This window comes from Pongo abelii, chromosome 7 (assembly GCF_028885655.2).
Source record: "Pongo abelii isolate AG06213 chromosome 7, NHGRI_mPonAbe1-v2.0_pri, whole genome shotgun sequence".
NCBI lineage: Eukaryota > Metazoa > Chordata > Mammalia > Primates > Hominidae > Pongo > Pongo abelii.
In genome coordinates, this window is record NC_071992.2 from 120,756,688 (window position 1) to 120,776,059 (window position 19,372).

Consider the following 19,372-nt stretch of genomic DNA (forward strand, 5'->3'; position numbering starts at 1 on the left):
GGAATGGAAAAGACCTCAGACACACTGTGGCAGTTGTGTAAGGTGGTGCAAGAGAAATAGAAATCAATTTTACATAATGGAAGTTTAAAGAGATGATAGGTTTAAAAAGGTGAGATGTCAGAAATGGCTTCGTACTGGAAGTAGTATTTAATATGGACCTTGAAAGGAGTCTAGAGAACTGTGTGTGGATTAGTCTAGACTGGTGAAAGTGAGATCCATCTTTACTGAGTGTAGGCATAGGTCCTATTTCATTTAAACCTCATGTGAAGCAAGTTTATTATCCCCATTTCACAGATAAGGAAACTGAAAAAAGTAGAGAATTTGCCCAAGGCCTCACAGCTAACACAGGGGTGGGGGACACAGGATTCAAAACCAAATTTAGTTGCTGTCAAAGTCTATGCTCTTTCTAGGTTCATGCTGGAATAACTTCAGGCAGAGGAGAAGGAAAGTATCTACCATGTGAAAAGGAAACGATTCTGTAACTGCCCAAGGGGTTCACCTTGCCCACTGCCTGGACAGAGCCTATTCATCAGGACAGGGGAATTGCAATACAGAAAGAGTAATTCATGCAGAGCCAGCTGTACGGGAGACTGGAGTTTTGTTATTACTCAGCCTCCCCAAGCATTCGGGGAGCAGAGTTTTTTTTTTTTTTTTTTTTGTTTGTTTGTTTTTTTGTTTTGTTTTTTTTTTAGATGGAGTCTTGCTTTGTCACCAGGCTAGAGTGAAGTGGCATGATCTTGGCTCAATGCAACCTCCAGCTCCCCGGTTCAAGCGATTCTCCTGCCTCAGCCTCCCTAGTAGCTGGGATTACAGGCATGTGCCACCATGCCCAGGGAATTTTTGTATTTTTAGTAGAGACAGGGTTTCACCATGCTGGCCAGGATGGTCTCCTGACTTTGTGATCTGCCTGCCTCGGCCTCCCAAAGTGCTGGGATTACAGGTGTGAGCCACTGTGCCCGGCCTTGGGGAGCAGAGTTTTTAAGGATAACTTGGTGGGTGGTGGGGAAGCCAGTGAGCCAGGAGTGCTGATTGGTCATGGATAAAATTATAGGGAGTCAAAGCCATCTTCTTGCGCTGAGTCAGTTCCTGAGCCGGGGGTGGGGGCCACTAGATCAGATGAGCCAGTTTATTGATCTGGCTGGTGCCAGCTGATCTATCAAGTGCGGGGTCTACAAAATATCTCAAGCACTGATCTTAAGAGCAGTTTAGGGAGGGTCAGAATCTTGTAGCCTCCAGCTGCATGACTCCTAAACCATAATTTCTAATCTTGTGGCTAATATTGGTCCTACAAAGGCAATCTAGTCCCCAGGCAAGAAGGAGGTCTGCTTTGGGAAAGGGCTGTTACTGTCTTTGTTTAAACTATAAACTGTTTCTCCCAAAGTTAGTTCAGCCTGCGCCCAGGAATGAACAAGGACAGCTTGGAGGTTAGAAGCAAGATGCAGTTGGTTAAGTTAGATCTCTTTCACTGTCTCAGTCATAATTTTGCAAAAGAGGTTTCAATCCTGTAACTATCTATAACCTGGCTTGAAGACTTATCTAACGCTGATGGCAACCCAGAAAATCAGTGACATGATCCTCACTTTACAGAGAACCCTGTGCCAAGTTCCACCAGTTGTGGTAATGGTGCAGCCTTGGTTTGGTCTGATTTCAGGGCCATTCACCTTCCTGTCATTCACACGGTCACACGAATGAGGAAATAAGAATGGGAACCTCTGTGTGTGTGTGTGTGTGTGTGTGTGTGTGTGTAGTATGTGTGTGTGTAGGACAGTAGATTCTGTTACAAGAATGGTGGGAAATTGACTCTAGCACGGAATGCCAAGTTGAGGAGTTGTGTTAGAAGCTGAAAACTTCGGTGACCCCCTTCTCCTATCTGACTTGTTTTCTGTCAACCATGGGCTTTCTGACAGGCATGGTCTTCTCTCTGGAAAGTAGATCCTGAAGCAGTGGCTTGTGTTCTCGTATTTATTTTGAGAAGTAATCCCAGAGAACAGGAGTGGGGCAAGGAAGAGTGAAATGGAGAAGGAGGGGGAGCCATACAGAAATGTGGTCTTAAGTCAATCACTGCTGTGAGAAGCTGGGACTCAACTTCCCTGGTCCCTTTTAAGGAGCCATGGGGAATGTACTTCAGCATTGTCTGGCTAAGGACCGAGGAAGGGGACATTATCTACCAGCCTCTAGCCCCTCCCTAGAGTGTGAGGGAGGGGTTAACTCCCTCACACTTGTAGGTCATGCATGTGCGAATGCTGGGTAGGACCCTGCAGATCTCCTGACAGGAGACTCTGTCAGAAGGCCTCTGGAGCAAGATTCTGAAGCAAAATTCAACAATCACTGACAGGATGTTGTTTCTTGTCTGATCAATTTACAATCTCTATGAGATTTCTTATAAATGAAATAATGCAATATGGGGCCTTTGTGTCTGGCTTCTTTCACTTAGCAATGTTTTCAAGGTTAGAAAACAGATTTTGAAAGGAGTGTTTTTGCTGCACCATCAAGTTATTTGGTCCTGCTTGGTGTTGGAACACTGTCCCTGGAGGTGCCACTGCTTGCAGAACAGCGGCCCCTGGTGGAATTGAGGTGAAGTCCACCAGCCCAATTGCACAGACAAACATTTGCCAAGCCACTCTCTGAGTGAAGAAATGGAGGTATGAGAGTTCTTTTACAAGGCCAGGGGAATTTCAAAAAAATAAAATCTAGCTTGTGCCTACTACTGAAGCTTTCCTAAAACAAAATTGTATGGGGAAAATATGGCAAACAGGTGTTAGCAATTGTTGGTCTTCATGCTCTGTATTGTAAGAATCTGTAAGGTTGAGATAAGTATATGGGGCATTTGCATTCCTTGAGATTACTCCAGCGGGATTTGGTGGTCTTATAGGCTAGCCCCAATGAAATAGCAAGTGCATTTGGAGAAATCTATACTTAAAGTTATGTTAAATATCCATAAATTAAGCCTAAATACAGCTGTGCTATTACTTTGGCTATTAGTAGCAATCAAGTGTTTAAGCCCTGAAAATTTTCCCATCAAAATTCAAGTCTATGGCAAACAAGATAATGAAGAAGCATATTCTTATGTTAATAAGGCTATATTAGATCTTGTCATCTCCACAGTGAGACACTTTAAATAGATCTTTGGACAAATATGTGTTCCCATTATTTTGGTTCCTCCACTACTTCAGTTTTAGCACTTCCCTGGCCACATTTTCTCCTCCTGACATAAAGTTGAACCAAGTACAGTAGAAGCGAGTCACCTAAAAAGAGTTTTTGCAGAGAGCAGGTGAGAAACTCACATCTACTAATCCGAACAGTAGCCCTTTGGAATATGCTTCAATGGCTCTGTGCACTTCTTTTCAGCAACCAGTATATTGGTGATTACTTAATTATATAATATGCCTGGGTTCTTCCTCATGAGGTTTGTACCTATACCCTGAAATATACATATGTATGTCTTCCGTGAGGGTATGTATATATAGCCTGCTAGTAGGGCTAAATATAAAAATACACCGTGTTCCCAGAGCCTAGAAGAGTGCCTTGCACGTATTAGGTGCTGAGTAAATATTTTTGGATTGATTGTGTAAATGAAAAGTGTTCTGAAGACATGATTTCTAGTTCCGACTCTGTGGCTTGTGTTTTGGCCTAGACCAGTAAATTCTGGTGAAAATCAGATGAGAGAATGTGCTTTAATATAGTACTTTAAAATAGTAAATTTCCATAATGCAGCTTATTAAAACCAATGGTCACAATTGGCTTTCTGCAATGTTCGGTTTGGGTCAATTTAATTCATTGAGGGCCTATTGCATGCCAGATACAGGTGCAAACATTGCTCAGGAGTCCCAGGAAAGTTAGACACAGCGCCTGTTCCAGAAGAGATGAAGAGATTTTGATAAAAGGACAGGAAAATAAGACAAATATGAAAATAAGAATATCTGGTGAATAATTCGAAATACTTAATCATTGGTATGACAGAGGCAATTAACTATGAGAATGAACATCTGCGGTAGAACTGAATATCAATCCTAGTAGAGGTGACATGGACTTTATAATAATGTCTTTACCTGACAAGAAGTGAGTAAGGAGTAAAGTAATAGTGCTACTCAAGCTTTCTCATGGAAGTGTATATAACAGCAGATAAGTTAAAAAAATATTTTCTGTGGTCTGAGCCTGTGTGGCCCCAAATGGCACACCATGATTTTGAAATTACTTTGAAGTCCTGGGCTTTATCACAAACACCGTGAACATTTTGCATTCTGTACCATAATGCACCCCATTTCCTTGGATTATAATGTACAAATACCACCCTCTACTCCACTAAAAATCTGAATATAATTGACACTCCAGGAAGCTCCACTGAATTTAGTTAGGTATACTTGGTTGTTGGCCTAAAAGGAAGAAGCTGAGGCAAAATTAATATAGAGAGTTTATTTGGGCCAAGGTCAAGGGCTGCAGCCTGGGATACACTTCCAAGTTGCCTTGGCGAGTGGTCCAGAGAACAAAATAGAGGCTCAAGTTTTTAAAGAAAAAAGGATGAATCAGGAGAGGGGGCAATTACAAAAGTTGTTTGTCAGGAATTCTGATTGGTTTACAGAAATAATATTTGTTACCAGAAAGGGGTCTGGATCCAGACCCCAAGAGAAGTTCTTGGATCTCGAACAACAAAGAATTCTGGGCGAATCTATAAAGTGAGAGAAAGTTTATTAAGAAAGTAAAGGAATAAATGAATGGCTACTCCATAGGCAGAGCATCCCCAGGGAATGCTGGCTACCCATTTTTATGGTTATTTCTTGATTATATACTAAACAAGGGGTGGATTATTCATGCCTCCCCTTTTTAGACCATATAGGGTAACTTCCTGATGGTGCCATGGCATTTATAAACTGTCATGGTGCTTGTGGGAGTGTAACAGTGAGAACACCAGAGGTCACTCTCATTTCCATCTTGATTTGGGTTTTGGTAAGTTTTATCCAGCTTCTTTACTGCAACCTGTTTTATCAGCAAGGTCTTTATGATCTGTATCTTGTGCTGACCTGCTATCTCATCCCGTGACTAAGAATGCCTTAACCTCCTGGGAATGCAACCCAGTAGGTCTCAGTAGGTCTCAGCCTTATTTTACCCAGCCCGTATTCAAGATGGAGTCACTCTGGTTCAAACGTCTCTGACACACTGGTTAATGACTGGCTATACATTGTTGAAGTACAGGGTGTACAGCATTTTATGGCTACTGGGCATCAGTTAGTCTAGAGCCTGCACTGCAAGTGGCTTCAAGAAACAATTATTTTCATTTTTAATTTTTGTGGGTACATAGTAGGTATATATATTTATGGGATACATGAGATATTTTGATACAGGCATATAATGTGTAATAATTATATCAGGATAAATTGGGTATGTATCAGCTCAAGGGCGAGTGAGGTGTGACTAGTGTTATATTTCAAATGCCTTTCTGGGCCTGATAATTTAAAGGGGCTCACATTCCTCAGATAAAAAGTATTTTTCTTTCTCATGGTCATGCTCCTGGCACTGCAGAGGGTATACTGCAGGTGAAAGCTGGAGATCCTGTAGGAGAATCACAGGGTCAGATCATTCAATCAGAAGTAGACATTTGCTCTGAAAGACCTACTTCTCTTTTGGGTCTGTACCCTCCACGTGTCGGGGGCAGCACATCCCCTTCATTTTATTTATTTATTCCAAGCCTAGAAGACTTGGCATTCTGTCATTCACTGTGAAATTTTGGGATAAAATTCTTAGTTTTCCTGTTTCTAGACTAGTCCTCAAGCTTCCTGGATGACTTATCAGGGCTCTGTAAGGGCAGGCAGGGTCAGAGGTTAGCTTTGCACTCTACCCTCCCACCCCCCAGTGCTTCTCTGAGGGCTCTGGTGATGTTCTGGAGACTACATTCAATTGTGTTTTCTCAAACTCATCTGCCATGACATTTGTTACAGGAAAGGGGTCCGGATCCAGATCCCAAGAGAGGGTTCTTGGATCTCGCACAGGGAAGAATTCAGGGCGAGTCCATGGAGTAAAGTGAAAACAAGCTTATTAAGAAAGTAAAGGCATGAAAGAATGGCTACTCCATAGGTAGAGCAGCCCCGAGGGCTGCTAGTTGCCCATTTTTATGTTTTTGTTTTTTTTTTAAATTATATACTAAAGAGGTGAATCCCCTTTTTAGACTATACAGGGTAACTTCCTGATGTTGCCATGGCATTTGTAACTGTCATGGCGCTGGTGGGAGTGTAGCAGTGAGGACGGCCAGAGGTCACTCTAGTGGCCATCTTGGTTTTGGTGGGTTTTGGCCAGCTTCTTTACTGCAACCTGTATTATCAGCAAGGTCTTGATGACTTGTATTTTGTGCTGACCTCCTATCTCATCCTGTGACTTAGAATGCCTTAACCCTCTGGGAATGCAGCCCAGTAGGTCTCAGCCTTATTTTACCCAGCTCCTGTTCAAGATGGAGTTGCTCTGGTTGAAACACTTCTGACACTGTCAGCATTGGGATGTAGGGGACTACTTCCTCCAACTAAATACAAAACCTTTCTGGGACTTTTGTGAGAATGCACATTAGTTTTCTTCTAGTTTCTGCTGTCACTGTTGCTGAATTTTCAATGTGAGTGACCTCCCTCTTTACTATTTATCTTTGGGCAAACAAATCCTGCCTTACTTTCAGTGACTACTAATATAATATACATGCTAAATGTAGGCCTTCATAGATAATGCCTTCAGCCCTAACCCTGTCTGATCTCCAATGCCATAATCCATCAGCATAGAAGACATTCCACTTGGATACCTTCCCATCACTCAACCCCAAACAAGTCCTAAATATAAGTCATGGTCGTGGTCTTTCCCAAACCCCCTCATCTCACGACTTGTCCATTTCTGCCAGTGTTACCACCTTCCATCCTCCCAGTCATTCAGGCTCAAAACCTTGGTATCATCTTTCCCTCTTCCTTCTTACTAGTACCTTATATCCACCCAGTTGCCAGGACCTATTGGTTGAATTATTACCAGTCATTGAAATTTGATAGAATTAGCAGCAATATTTTACTTTGTACTAATCTCTGTGCCTTTCCTTCTTTCTGCCCATACTCTGCCCCCATCACCTGTCAGTCTAAGGCCAGGAACATTGCCTGAAGGGGAGTAGGGATTTCAGTGCAGGAATGTAAAGATAAGAGTTAGCTTTCTTTTGACTTCCAAATTATGCTCTTGAGAATCAAAAGGGAGAGTGCTAGCGCAGGCAGGGCTTAGTGTTTATGCAGCAATGAAGCTTAGAAAGGGAATTAAAGGAGAGAGTTAAAGTGTAAAGGCCACCAGGAGAGTGACCTGGAGGCTATTTTGAGGAAGGGTGTGAAAGGCTTGGAAGGTGGGAAATGCCAAGGAACCACTGGGAGCTGACCCCTTCCCTACTATGCATCCTACCAGCCAGCAGAGCCCCTCATAGCTCAGGGAGGAGGGTGGTCCATCCAGCACTTCATCTCATCTGTGAATTGTCCCACCAGGTTCCTATTTTAACTGCCCTACTCGTTAGTCCTTCCAGAAAGGGAGGAGGTGGGACATTCTTAACCTAGCAAGTAGTTAAGGTTCTTAACCTTAACAAGTGGAAGAAAGAGCCCCAACATCTGGACTTGGGTGGGACTCTTTTTACCAACATCTCTGCAGCTGGTAATTGCCAGATCATCATCAAGGATTGCTGATAGGCTGGAAAAAAAATGCCACACACATACAATCTGATCTTGACAAAATCAACAAAACAAGCAATGGGGAAAGGACTTCCTATTCAATAAATGGTGCTGGGATAACTGATTAGCCATATGCAGAAGATAGAAACTGGACCCCTTCCTTATACCATATGCAAAAATCAACTTAAGATGGATTAAATACTTGATTGTAAAATCTGAAACTATAAAAACCCTGGAAGACAACCTAGGAAATACTATTCTGGACGTAGAACTTGGCAGAGATTTCATGATGAAGACACCAAAAGCAATTATAACAAAAACAAAAATTGACAAATAGGACCAAATTAAACTAAAGAGCATCTGCACAGCCAAGAAACTATCAATAGAGTAAACAGACAACCCACAGAATGGGAGAAAATATTTGCAAACTGCATTTGACAAAGGTCTAATATCAAGAATCTATAAGGAGCTTAAATTTATAAGCAAAAAAAAACACAAAACATTAGAAAGTGGGCAAAAGACATCAATAAACACTTTGCAAAAGAAGATACACATGCAGCCAACAATCATGAAAAATAGCTCAGCATCACTGATCATTACAGAAATTCAAATCAAAACCACAAAGAGATACCATCTCATACCAGGGAGAGTGGGTATTATTAAAAAGTCAAAAAATAACAGATCCTGGTGAGGTTATAGAGAAAAGGGAACACATACACTGCTGGTGGGAGTGTAAATTAGTTCAGCCATTGTGGAAAGCAGTTTGGTAATTTCTCAAGAACTTTGACCCAGCAGTCCCATTATTGGGTATATACCCAAAGAAATATAAATCATTCTGCCATAAAGACACATGCACATGTATGTTCATTGCAGCACTATTCACAATAGCAAAGACATGGAATCAACCTAAGTGCCCATCAATGGTAGACTGGATAAAGAAAATGTGGTACATGTCCACCATAAGATACTAAGCAGCCATCAAAAAGGAATGAGCTCATGCCCTTTGGAACAACATGGATGGCACTGGAGGCTATTATCCTAAACAAAATAACACAGGAACAGAAAACCAAATATTGAATGTCCTCTCTTATAAGTGGGAGCTAAATATTGAGTACATATGGGCAAAAAGAAGGGAATAACCGACACCAGGGTCTACTGGAGGGTAGAGGGTGAAAGGAGGGTAAGGATTGAAAAACTACCTATTGGGTACAATGTTTCTTAACCTCGGTGATAAAATGATCTGTACACCAAATCCCTGTGACATGCAACTTACCCATGTAGCAAACCTGCACGTGTATCCTTGGACCTAAGATAAAAGTTAAATAAATAAATAATATATATATTATATATATATATAATTTATTTATATATATATATAAAATATATATATATATATTTTAAGGAAGGCTGATGGGAAAGTGAAATCTAACTCCTTTCTTTTTCTCAGAGGTTTGCATTGTCTGGAGGAGATTTGGAGATATTAGTCTTCCCCTGAGCAGTCCAAAGGTCTGGCTTCCTAAAATATAGTGAAAAAAAATATAGGATGTAAAAAACTATTAAGGAGTTGATTTTATTCAGGCTTTATTCGACATTAGAGGAAATATTTATTAATCAGGACCATCTCAGAGAAAGAGAAAACCTTGAGTTCTATTGAGGTAAATAAACAAGGAGTCCCAAGGAAAGGTGGACAGAAAGTGAGTCTTTGTAGATCTAAAGTGTGTGTGTGTCTCATTATGTTGCCTAGGCTAGTCTCGAACTCTTGGGCTCAAGCAATCCTCCTGCCTTGGCCTCACTAAGTGCTGGGACAGGCGTGAGCCACTGTGCCCTGCCTAGCAAGCAAATCTTATCTGAGTCACGAGAAACATATGGAAGGGCAAGATGGTGCTTTGTGATGTGCCCTTTTTTGGGACACAATAGGGTTCAGGGGGATCTTTTAACTGTAGCTGCTTTCAGGGAACACAGGGCTCAGATAAAGTTCAATGTAGTCAAGGGAAAACTGTCAAGCAAATACGAGTATGCTGATATTTCCCACTTTTGCAGTTAAAGGCTTCTTTTCCTATCTTGTTCCCTGCTAGTAGTCAACTAAGTCTTAATGAAGTGCAAAAACCCCGAGGTTCTGATCTGCATAAAAATGTTTAATGTGAGTTATGTTTGGACTATGTTATGACTTTTAAATTAAAAGGAGGCCCACTTAGTAATCTGTAAAAGCTAAGCTCTGACAGGTGACAGTTTGTCTGGACTATTACATGAAAATCTTCTGTCTTAAAAGACACATTTTTTCTTTAACATACCCAGGTCTGCTTTGATAGGATCCTACAATTGTATATCCCCTCTGGGCCCTCTTCTAAGTGGAGGTTCTTCAGCCTCTAGATATTTGGGACTTTTTTTTTTTTCATGGGGACGGTCCTGTGCACTGTAGCATGTTTAGCAACATCCCTGGCCTCTACCCTCTAAATGCCAGTAGCATTCCTGCTTCTGACATCTGGTCCCCATCCCACCCCTGCCCTGACCCTTTTACAATGAGAAATGTCTCCAGTCATTGCCAAATGTCCCAAATGTCCTTGGGGGAGGAGGAACCATCCTCAGTTGATTACCACTGATTTAAGAGTTTATGCATTAGATTCAGAAAATGCTAGAATTTGAGTAGGAATAGAGAATATAAGACATACCTTGAGATAGAGTTTAATTAAATAATCAGGTTGCTAGCATATCAGCATGAAACACCATTGAAGGCCAAGGAAGTGGATGGAAAAGCCCAGCATAACTAGTACCAAGTGTTAAACATCCAAAGTAAGGTCAAGGGAAAGACTGGTGACTAAATTAGGAGCAACTTGAGAGTTTCCAAATGAACAAATCTAAAGAATAAATGTGTTCAGGAGACTCAAAAGTACACTCAAAGGAGATGGGTTATAGCCACTGGATTCTAATTCTATTATTTTTATATTTAATCATTTCATACTGAGATACAAGTTTTTTTGCTTTATTCAATTTGTATTAATTTTTTACAATAAAATGGTATTTTATATTTTAAGGGGCATGTGTTTCACCATGCTGTCTTCTTTTTCATATTCCAAGTTAAGAGAACTAAATTACTTGGTGTAAGACCCGATTGTGCAATCTTCTGTTATAAACCTCAAACTGCAGGTGAAATAATACTGAGAAAGTTCTTTGAGGGTCTAATAGGCAGTTTCATTCCTTTCATAGAGAAAGAAAACATGACAAGGTGTTATTGATAACAGCTTAATGCATGGCTCCTCTCAGTGGCATTTCTGTAACAGTATTTTTTGCTGGTTTTAAGTCATTTGAGGGCAGGGACCATATCTTGTTTGCTCTTATATCTTTACCACAGTCCTTGGAACACAGTAGATTCTTAATAAATATCCTTTGAATAAGTGGATGAATACACACAAAGTGAGACTCAAAGAAGTTGGTATTCCATCTAGAGTTTCATGCACAGACAGGTATATTGTGATGGGAAATGGTAGGACAGGGCAAGTAGTTACTATGGCATCCTTGAGAAGTGATCATTATAGAATAGACCTATATAGTAAGGTGGGCCCAGCATTTCAACATGATCTACAATATCCATCATTAGCCCTATGGAGGACATTTATTAACCAGGGCTGTCCATGTTTTTAATGCACTCTCACTTGTGAGCCACAGCTATCTTCCTCCTAGCTCCAGCTGTATCAAAAGGACTCCATCCTCATTCTGCAACCCAAAACTCTGAGGCTTACATGCTACATATGTACATAAATACAGCCACCCATAAATATAGTTTGTTTCCTTAGATCTTGCTTGCACTTGAATTTGCATGTCTTGTTTAAATATTCTTATGAAATGAAGATGTAGAAATATGCATTATAGACCTTCTCTTGTATTGCACAATATGGTTGAGTGCCACAAGATTTGTAGCTTGGGAATGCAATGCACAGATTTATAGAATCTCTGGGAGGTTTGCCAGAATAAAAGACATTCCTCTGCTTTTAAGTATTTATTTTAGAATAAATATAGATTTACTTATGATGAAACAGTAATAGTTTTCATTCTTTTTTTCACTCACCTTTTCTATAAATATGTACAAGTTACATGCTTATTTTGAATGGAGATTTGTGTTAGGGACTCTGAAAGGCCTAAAAATGAGAAAGCCTGAGTCTCTTTTCTTTAAGAGTCTAATCCAGTTGGAGTGACTTGGAGGAATTAAGGTGTATACTCCCTTCCTATTAAAAAAAGAAAGATACGAAAGAGTGTAAGAGTTAAGCAAAAATGCAACCGGTGCAGCTTCATAAGCTCCTGACTACATTCTGTGATGACAGTTTGACTTTGAATATTCTTATATGGTGTAATGAAGTGAGAAGTTGAGTAGAGTAAATCCTCATTGCTCATCCTGTTGTTCATCATTTTGTTAATTCATTTTTGAGAATAAATGAATGCTAATGAGTGTTCCTTTAAATGTACTAGCTAAGTGCCATCATGCTCTTATTAATTATGGGTTTATTGAGGAGGGAAAGTGGAAGAGAAGTGCTTTTGTCCTCTAAAGGGAAGATTTTAGCTGTGGTTACAGTTAACAAACACATACCATTGGAAACTCCCAGAAGATTGGGGGTGGGGTTGGAGACAGGAAGAGAAGAGAGGACACACACACACACATACACACACACAGAGTTGGATTTTGAAAGAGAACTGACAGAACCCTATGGGAGAAGAACTACTTCTGTGTAAGTGGTTAAAGTACTTGGTAGTGTGCACCCAACTAACATAAGTGATGTATTTTTTGAGATAGGAGGATTGGTGGTGTTATTCTCCTTTTATAGAGAAAGAAACTGAACTTTAGAGATAATTTTGACTTGTTTGATGTATAAAAGTGGTATGTGCAGAAGACAAACTTTAGAAATTGAATCTTCTGATTCCAGATTTTATGTGTTTCCCCTCATTCTATCAGGCTCTGCCCTACAGTTTAGGGGAAACAGAGACAGTGGACAATAGGGGAAACATTGCTTGTTGCTCTTTATTTTTGATCCCTCATAAATTCACCCATTCTTTTAGCATGTACTTACTGTGTGTCTAACACACACAGGGCCATACAGCAAACATACATCCCACTTTGAGAATGAAGGTGAGACAAGGGCCAAGAAAAGTCCCTGTTTTGAAAAGCCTGGAGGATTCTTCTAGAGCTGCCCTCTTGCTCTCTATCCTGCCATTCCAAATGACTCATTCTGCATTACATTAAGTGTAGCATCTTTCCAAAACTCTTGGTCTAAGCCTAGACATTGTTCTAGCCCAAGATTCTAGCAAGATTTTTATTGCCTGCTGCACAGAAAAGCCAATACACGGAGACAGCAGTGTTGCAGCACAGAAAGAGTTTAATTATCACAGGGCAGCGCAGCAAGAAGAAGGGAGTTATTTCTCAAATGTACCTCCCTGAAAACTCAGAGGCTAGGGTTTTTAAGGATAATTTGGTGGGCAGGGGCTAGGAAATGGGTGCTGTGGTTTGGCTGGGAATGTCTTTGTGCACTGAGTCAGTTTCTGGGTAGCATCCACAGGACAAGTTGAGTCAGTTTCTTGGTATGGGTCACAGGTCCAAGTGGCATCATGTGGTCCACCAGGATGCAAAAGTCTGAAAAGTATCTCAAAGACCAGTCTTAGGTTTTATAATAGTGATGTTATTTAGAGGAGCAATTGGGGAAATTAACAAATCTTGTGACATTCGACTACATGACTCCTGAGCAGTAAGCAATTATAGAAAAGCAAGCGAGGGAACAATGGCTGGTTATCACTTAACTATGTCTATGTCTTAGCAGAATTCAGGCCCTTCTCATAATTCTAACCTTGTGGCCTTTCATTAGCTTTACAAAGGCAGTTTTGGTCCCTGAACAAGGAGGGGGTTTGTTTCAGGAAGGGACTATTATCATCCTTGCTTTAAAGTTAAACCATAAACAGCATTCTTCCCATTCTTAGCTTGGCGTATGCCCAAGAATGAGCAAGGGCAGTTAGCTTGTGAGGTTAGAAGCAGAATGGAGTCAGTTATGTTAGATTTCTCTCACTGTTATTATTTTTGCAAAGGCAGTTTCAAGATATCCTTGTTTCTTCTTTCTTCATTGGACCACCTGCTCCAATGTGGTCATCAGGTTTTTCTCCATGTTTCTTTAATTTCTAATTCACACAGTGCAGGTCTTCATGACTAAATGTTTTAATTTCTTAATAGACTCTTGAACAACTGCACCTAATCCAGTGTACTTGGCATGGAGTTCCTAGAGTCATATTTGATGAACATATTTTACAGTCTTCCATTTCCTTAAGAATATAGTGTCTCCTTTTCCATATCCCACCTTATCCTAACTCTAGCCAAGTATGACAGGCTCTACATTGTCCAGCTGCCTCTCCTTCCCTCTAAGCCTGTCCCCAAGTATTCCCCAGCATAATTCCTCCACTTTCTGTGGACTAGACCTTAGTGTCTACTGTGTGCATGCATTTGTGCATGCACACACACACACACACACTTTACTATTCCTCTCTCTTGAAATTCTTCCTCAAAAATAAAAAAAAAGAATAATATCAATTGCAAAAGAATTTTATAAGAATTAGATAATATAACAAGTAAAAATAAAGTGCTTTGCCTGGTACAGAATAAGCTTTAAACAGGAAATAAATTATGAATTTGTATTTATCCACACCCTAAAACTCAGTCCTCATTGACCACTCTTTTGCTTTGGGCAACCTCCCTTGATTTTATGAATTGAAGGAGTCCAGAATAAACTATTGTGGCATAAAAATTATTTTTAGCTGAAGGCATTTGAGTTCCTAAAATCCCTTATCTGTCTATAAGCAGAGCCTCCCCAAAGAACTCAATTGTCATAAATCCCCTCCCTGGGAGCAACTGTAATCTCTTCTTGGAGAGGAGAAGTTGGCATCACACCCAAACAAACATTGTCACAAAATTATCACATCTCCCATCTATTCTCCTAAGGGCCCATTTATCTTTCCAAAAAGTCATTTGTTTTTCCATAAGTTTCTCCCTGCTCCCCAATAAGTCATTTGTTCTCCCAGGAACACCTGTTTGTCCTTTCCTATACCCTATTAACATGGTGTACAAGCCCGCAATTCTAGCCACCTCCTTCAGTCACATTTTTTTTGTGAACTCCTGCATACATCTGTAATTAAATGTTTTATTTTCTCTTGCTAACCTGTCTTCTGTCAGTTTAATTTGCAGGCCTCCAATCACTAAATTTAAGGGGTAGAGAAGAGCTTTTACTCCCCTACAATATAATTTATATTATTTAGTACTTGTTACATTATGTAGGTTTGCTTGTTTATTTACGATGCTGCACCTTTTCTCAAGTCGATTGTAAACTGCTTTAGATCAAGGACCATATTTTCATCTGTGTGTTTGTGTGTCTGTGTGTGTGGGTGCACGTGTGTGGGGGTGCACATGTGTGTACTTTATGGCCTCTATTATAGTGCTGTGGATACTATAGAATTAAATATCTGTTACAGTGTAGCATATAAAAAAGTGATATTTCTGGATGAATGAATAAAGGAATAAAGGAAATCATGGATATTGGTCGTATGATTATTCTTTAGGATGCAAAGCTACCTATGAGGGTCTCTTTATAACCATTTACTCTTTTCTAGCCCCTTGTCTTGATTCCTTCTCCTTCAACACCTATACCCAGTCAATCATTATGTTTTGTCAGTTCCACTTAGCTCATTACTCTTGAGTCTATATTTCTATAAGTCCAGACCATGTTCTTTCTCTTGCACAGATTCATACTCTGCAGGGCAGCCTAATTGGATGGTACTAAAGGACAAGATGATTATGTCACTCTCTTGCTTAAAATCCTTTATTAGTCTCCCACTCCCCTTGGGATACAGTCCAAATTGCTCAACATGGGTGTCTTAGTTTGGTTTCTTCAGAGGGCACAGTATGAGACACAGATTTGGGTGGTGGTGGTTTATTTGGGAGGTGATCCTACAGGATAGAATGAGGGAACCAGGAACGTGAACTTGAGAGAAAAAAAATCAGTACAGGGTTTGCTATTGAGCTGGTCCTTATGGCAGATGACTGGACTCAATTCCCTGGAGACCATCTGAGGAACCACACAGGATCCTTCCCAGAATTGTTCCCCAAGGATGAGATTGGGCATGTATCTTCTGACAGCATTTCTATTGGTGGGAGAACTATACCTGGAGCTGGGCTACCTGCTTCCCCCAAACTTCTGGCTGCTTCTGTGTGTAGGTGAGCAGCTTTCTACCGCCTCAGAGAAAGCCTTGAGGTAGAACACTTACTCTGCAGGGTGTACAACCCACGCTTAATATTCCCAGACTGATATTCCCAGACTCCCCCAGATGTTCCATGCTTTTGCTCATGTGTACATCTGATTCCTTTGCCTGGAATTCTTTTCTCCTTGATGACTTCTGCTTTCCTTTAGATTTTAGGGCAGATATTGCTTCCTTTAGGAAACCTTCCCTGCTTGGTGTCCCCATGGCCTGCCATGTGCCCATAGGAAGGAGTTAGTTTGCTCTTCTTTTGTGTTCCCATAACACACCCTTTTAAATTATACTTACTGCTCTGCATTGTCATTACGGTCTACTTGAAGAGTGAAAGTTACATGAGGCCAAGGGCTATGTCTTTTCCATCATTATATCCTAACATAGATCCTATCTATAGATCCTTATATAGTAGATGGAACACAATATATGCTCAATAAATATTTATGGAACAAAGGATAAATGAACCACATTATAGTTGTGCCCTGAATATCTTCTAATGTATTAGTACTCTAGTTTCTAAGAAGCACAAAGCCCAACCCAAATTGACTTAAGCCAAAAAGATAATTCATTAACTGAAAAGATAATTAATTAACTGAAAAATGCTGGGCAGATCTAGCTTTAGGGACAGCTTAATGAGGACTCAAACATTGTCCTTGGGATATGGCTCCTCCTCGGGAAGGGGGGAGGTAAAAGAGAGGCAGATGGGGTGAAGCAGTGATACCTTAGAGGGGGCATCTCTGAAGCAGAAACGTAGACAAGGATTCTTGTACAAGTGATTTATTGGGGAAATGCCTTCGGAAGGGGAATGAAGAAAACAGGATGGGGCAGTAGAAGCTAAACAAGGATGTGGTCTCAGCAGGAATGTGATCCCACGGGGAGCTCTGGAGTGTGAATTACACCGTGAAGTTGGTTCCACCTTAAGGCAAAGGGAATGGCTTTTTGGACCCCAGTGTTCACTTAGTCACTGTCTGTGGGCTGCCTCTTGGGTGTGTGTATGTGTGTGAACGTCTGTCTATGTGGCACCTGTTTGACTGAGGGTCATTCTTTTCATACAGTGAGCTCAGAACTGTTAGCAGCTAGGCGATGGGACATGGGCCTCGTAAAGGGAGCTAGGCAATTGTGCCCAGGAAAGGAGAGGTAGAGATCCAGGTCTTCTGAAATTATATGGACTGAGACTCAAGGAAGGTGAGTTAAAAAAATAAAATCTGGGTGCTGGGATCTAAAGAAGAGGAGGTAGATGTTAAAAAAAAAAAAAAAAAAAAAGCAACCTATGTACTGCATCAATGGTCTTTCTTGTTAGAGAAGGCACAGCCCTTCATCCTTCTGGTCCCCAGGACTGTGTTGCCCCAAAAGGACACGCTTATAGGTTTAATCTGTGTCACGCTGCGTAACAAAAGACTTGAAATATATTCTTTGGTTCTGGTATTCCCGTGTGTTGTCATTATACCTGGTTAACCACTTGAATGGCCGAATGTTTAATTAAAGTAGATACAATAGAAAAAAAAGGGAGCACTAAGGAAAGACAGTGAGTGGGGAGGGAGACAGGAGCATAGTTTCTGAGAGAGAATTTTCCCACTTTCAGCATTTTTGCTTTTTGGGTAGGGAGAGGTAGAGAAAAATGTACTCCATAATTTTACAGTCTTGGGCCTTGTCATTCTTCCTATCATCGGCTGGCAGGATCTGGGAAGACATTTTTAAAAACCCACCATAACACATTCAGCTGGGAAGAAATGTAAAGTTTCTGTTTCATCCTGGAGCCGTGAGAAGGTTATGACATCTGACCTACCTAAAACAGGAAGAAAGCAGCCACTCAGTCTTCTTTTCTGTCCTATAGCTCCCTTTAATTAGCTCCAGGTAGTGGACCCAAACATATATGGCAGATGGAACATTCACACATCGTCTGAATCATTGTCCTTCACAGTCTCTTACTTCCTTCAAGCATTGCAGTAGGTTTAAACAAGCACACATTTTAGTGGTTTCTCTATTTAGATTTCAATTTGAACATATGTTTGTTATAGTTTCTGAACTTGAGTTAATGTCTTGAGGGGACAACTATAAGAAAATTCCTTAATTGGGGTTCTGTTTGAGTTCGATTATTAAGGATAATGAGTATAACTATTTATTAGTCTAAGTAAGTCCCTCTGACATGGAAACATCTGTCATGTAAAAATACAAGGCTATAGACTTTGCTGGTGTACAGTTCCCCTCCAATGATGAAACTTAATTTTACCAAGCATATACCCATTAATCCTCACCTGATCTTCAACCTTATGGGATCTATTAAATTATTCTGATTCTGTTCCTTTGGTGGTATGCTCCTCCACCCTACCCCCAAGTTTTAATCACTCTTTAAATAGTAATTTGGAACCCCTTTTCATGCTACAGATGCAATGTTTTTTTTGAGATGGAGTTTCACTCTTGTCACGCAGGCTGGAGTGCAGTGGCCCAACCTCAGCTCACTGCAACCTCCACCTCCCGGGTTCATGCGATTCTCCTGCTTTAGCCTTCCAAGTAGCTGGGATTACAGGCAGCCACCACCACACCCGGCTAATTTTTGTATTTTCAGTGGAGATGGAGTTTTGCCATGTTGGCCACACTAGTCTCGAGCTCCTGACCTCAGATGATCCACCCGCCTCAGACTCCCAAAGTGCTGGGATTACAGGCATGAGCCACCACGCCTGGCCTATAGGTGCAGTTTTTGAGAGAGTCTGGGAATCAGGCCCAGTGGGTAGTAGTATGAGTGTAAGTGAACAGTGTATTAAATACAATCACTGCTGGTTACAGAGATTGCTGCTAGTGGCTGTGCACATCTCTCTCATGTGCTGGGGCGTGATATAATACTGAGTGTCTCAAAGTTCAGTTCTTGGCTGTCTTTATGGTTTTTGTCATATCAGTGTATTGCCTGCACAATGTTTTTTTTTTTTTTTTTTTTTTAATTAGAGACAGGGTCTTGCTATGTTGCTCAGGCTGGAGTGCTGTTCCTATTCATAGGTACAATCATAGATCATACTGCACCGCAGTCTCCATTCCCTGGCCTCAAGTAGTCCTCCTGACTCAACCTCCCAGGTAGCTGGGACTGTAGGTGCACACCACCATACCCGGCATGTGCACAATTTTTAATTTAAAACTTTTCCCTACATTAACCCACATTTTAAAAGTTTACATACTACTTTAGCCTCATCTTACATAATAATATCCATGTATCTGAGATTTAGTGTGCCGTTTGTATACCTTATCTCATTAGTTCTATGGTACACATTTTTCCATAAGTTAACATCTTTGAAGTCATGAGGAATCATACAATGGATGCCAGTTCCCATCCTTGGGCTTTCTGTGGATTGGGCAGCAATCAGGACATAGTTGTCATTGCCTGACACCTTCTGGTGAGAAGAAGAAGGCACCAGATAAAAACGAATGGATGTTAGCAGCACAGATGA

General features: G+C 40.7%; 1 long non-coding RNA gene across 2 annotated transcripts in view; it reads left to right on the plus strand.

Moving 5' to 3' along the window:
* Window positions 1–19,372, plus strand: part of LOC112134636 (uncharacterized) — a 299,572-nt gene that overhangs the window by 162,090 nt on the left and 118,110 nt on the right. The window lies entirely within an intron of this gene.